Raw genomic sequence first — 3,815 nt, 5'->3', positions numbered from 1 at the left:
AGAAATGTAAATTCGGCATGCCTATTTTGATGGTATGAAATGAACGAATTAGATTAGTTTAATCATCTTGCACACTAGATTAATGAATATTGATCTTTGATTTTTTAAATGAAGTTTGGAGACCTCAGAAAAGGGATGCCTTTGGGCGTAAAGATATGGATTCAAACAAAATCTTGAAAAATTCAAAAATTTTAAACTAAAGTTTGGAGACCTAAGAAAACAGAACCCACATCACAGTTAGGTGACTCTATGCATACCTCGGTCCCACCTGAGGAATCAACTGCCTCCTGCACTAGAGCAACTCTTTGATAGATGACATATAAGTCTCTAATAACAAATCCCTCCTCAGGGGATTCTTAACAGTTAGTGACAACTACATCATCAACTGCCTCTAAACTAACCGTAGTGACTACTCTGGGAGCCTCAACCTATTGAAGCTCACCGCTGTTATCCACCAAGGACACTAATACATCCACATGTCCCTCTGAAATAAGTCCATCAAACAAAATCCAGAAAAAGGTTAAGATTTTTTAATGTAGTTAGGAAACCTAAGAGAAGGGATGCCTTCGGCATAAAAATATCGATTAAAATAAAATCTTAAAAAAGTCTAGATTTTTAATAGATTTTTAAATGAGGTTTGGAGACGTCACAAAAGAGATGCCTTCGATGTTAAGATATGGATTGAAACAAAATATTTAAAAAGTCAACCATCAAAATGAAGATAGGTTCTCGTTTCTTCTAACGAGTAACACTCCTTGCGGTACCGACATATTTTATAGTGATCTGCCGGGCCATCACGTAGAGCTGCTTGGAACCATGTTTTCAAACTGCGAAAGATCTGCTATCCCAACTCACCCGACTTTCCCGGAGCCTCATAACACCTGTTCATCAATTTTGAGTCTTGTTAATATTTAACAAGAATATTAAAAACGGGTTCACCGTTTCTTCTAACGTGCTCAACACTCCTCGCCTGGCGTATTTTATAGTGATATGCCGGGCCCGTGAACTCATCCAATCCTACTCACCCGTAGCTTCAAAGCCTGGTTCATCAATTTTGAGTCTGGTAATTCATGGAGTCGGACAGGACCATGTTGTGGTCGATGATGGGTCTCATGTCCCTTCAAAGCAGAACTCTGCCCGACCTCAGTAGAGATCTTTACAAGCTGTGGCAGAAATACCGAGACAATTCGATCCGCTACTCCAACATAGAAATCCCTGAATATGGCAACGAAATATACCGTTGCGTGGGGGCCTATCTGAGCACCCTGGACGCCACAGCAAATGCCCCCACCGTCTCCATCACCCGCCCTAAGCGAAACAGCGAGCTCGTGTTCAACCTGCCATCTAAACACACGGTGAACGACGAGTTCCAGGGAGCCCAGATGCAGTGGACGCACATCATCGCGGAGACTGCCGATAATTACCAGTCAAGAGGCGGAGGGAAATACGTGCTGAGAATCTCCAAGAGAGACAGACCGAGGTTTTTAATACCTTACATGGACCACATCTCAGACGCAGCCGACGAGCTGCAGAGGCGCAGTCGGGAGAGGAAGCTCTTCAGCAATCTCAGCCGAGATTGGAGAAACCCCGTGCCCTTCCAACACCCCTCCACTTTCCAAACCTTGGCTCTCCAACCCTCGCTCAAGGACAACATTAAGAAAGATCTCGACTGTTTTCGGCAAAACAGGGAGTTTTACCGCAGAACAGGGCGGGCTTGGAAACGGGGTTATCTTCTGTTTGGCCCTCCTGGAACTGGGAAGTCTAGTCTCATCGCCGCCATTGCAAACTACATGAAATACGACGTTTATGATCTGGAGCTCACCAAGGTCAAAGGCAATTCAGATCTCCGTCATCTCCTCCTCGCAACTAAAAGCAAGTCTGTTATCGTCATTGAGGACATCGACTGTGCTGTCGATTTGCCCACCAAGCCAAGGGGATCTCATTCTCACGACAACGACGAGCCCGATGGTAAGTCTGCCATTACTCTGTCCGGTTTGCTTAATTTTGCAGATGGGCTCTGGTCCAGCTGTGGGGAAGAGCGGATCATGATCTTTACGACCAATCACAAGGAGAAACTAGATCCTGCGCTGTTGAGAAGTGGGCGGATGGATATGCACATCCATCTGTCTTACTGTGGGTTTGAAGCTTTCAAGCAGCTGTTTTTTAATTACTTGGATGTGGAGGATCATGAGCTTTTCGGGGCCGTGGAGGAGAAGATGAAATCTGGAGGGCGTCTGACTCCTGCAGACATATGTGAACTTCTGAGTCGCCATGAATCTGATCCCGATGCTGCCATTAACGCTGTTATTGATGCTCTCAAAGCATCGATTTGAACTACTAGTGGAAGTGAGAATGTAATCGCTTCTTCTTCTGTTGCTGCTGAGGTTAAGAAGGAGTCTAAGTCGCTGGTTGATTTAAACACCATTACATGTGAAGAGTTCATTTCTTTGGTAAGTGTTAAATAGTCAAAATTGATTTATTTTTACAAATTTAATTTCTGATGTTTAAGAGTTGATGTTTAAGAGTAGCTACCAGAGTCTGGTTGATTAGTTTTTGTGTCTTATGTGTGTTTGATGTTTGTCGGCGTTGCGTACTGTATGATCGTGTTTCGTTATTGTGCTGTTTTGGGGTCCATTTACTTTGAGTTTTTGTTGTTCTGCAGTGTTGGGGTTCGTTTACTTTGTTCGGTAATGTTGTTCTGCAGTGTTGGGGTTCGTTCATTTTTTTTTGTTAATGTCGCCGTGTTTTCTCTAGTGAGGCATCGGAACCTTCTTCGATGTAATTGTCAGCTATTATCCTCTAATGTCAATATAGATATATCGTTTTGTTTAATATTGTCATGGAAACAACATGACCGCTTCACAAAAAGAGTTGTTACTGTTGTTCCTCAGTATGATTATATTTCTCAGATTCTATTTTTGAAAAATAATATGGCTGATGTTGCGTTTATATAAAATGGCCAACGAAATTTATTCTACTATCATCTTAAAAACTAATAAATTATTATTTTTATTATTATATTAAACGCATTCATGTATTTTGAATGTGTTTTACAACATACAATTAATACTATTAATTGTGCATTTATGTATGCACAACAATTAGTCGATAGAAGTGATTTGTCTAACTGAATATAAACAAAAGAAAATATTTTTTTGCTATGTCATAAAGAGGAAGAGGTAGATAAGGTGTTGAGTTGACATATTAGTAGAAGTAGTTAAAGATAAGAAAGATTAAAAACAATGATACTCCAAAAAAATGTCAACCTAAATCAGTCTTTGTAAATCAGGGGCTATGTAAAGCCTATTGACTTAAATAAAAGGTAATGTAACATATGGTAACTATACAAACTATGAATGTATTCTCATTATTTTAATAATCCCTTAATTTAGGGGAAGGTTCTTTTAATACAATATTAATTTTAATTTTTGTTGTACAACTAAAACGTAAATGTTCTATATAAATAATTACTTAAAAGAAATTCTTGTAAAATAATTAGATTGTGAGTGGATAGTTTTTACGTAAAAGATACAAAATAAAAATTAGAAACTTGCCATTAAATACAGAATCCTAAAAGGAAAGTTTCATTGCTAGAAAAGAATAAATTTTATTTTTTAGAAATTCGTAAAAATAAGTTTTAAGTGCATTATGAAAAAATAAGAAAATACAACTCTAATTACCAAATTGATTTTGTCTATTTAAAAGAATAATTTGATATTAGATTTATTTTTATTACATGTATTTTTCATAATAGTAATTTCATACTAATTTTAACACAATTTGAGAAAAATAAAAAATAAAATAAATGTATCAAT

General features: G+C 38.2%; 1 pseudogene across 1 annotated transcript; it reads left to right on the top strand.

The window, feature by feature from the left end:
* Positions 1 to 822: 822 nt before the first annotated feature.
* On the top strand, positions 823 to 2,832 carry LOC149575412 (AAA-ATPase At4g25835 pseudogene; annotated as a pseudogene). The gene has a single exon (XR_016359680.1). The product of XR_016359680.1 is annotated as an AAA-ATPase At4g25835 pseudogene (transcript).
* Positions 2,833 to 3,815: the final 983 nt, after the last annotated feature.

Source organism: Cupressus sempervirens, chromosome 2, assembly GCF_028749045.1.
Source record: "Cupressus sempervirens isolate cs-2001-9-10 chromosome 2, ASM2874904v1, whole genome shotgun sequence".
Taxonomy (NCBI): domain Eukaryota; kingdom Viridiplantae; phylum Streptophyta; class Pinopsida; order Cupressales; family Cupressaceae; genus Cupressus; species Cupressus sempervirens.
This window is presented reverse-complemented; position numbering and strand designations above follow the sequence as displayed.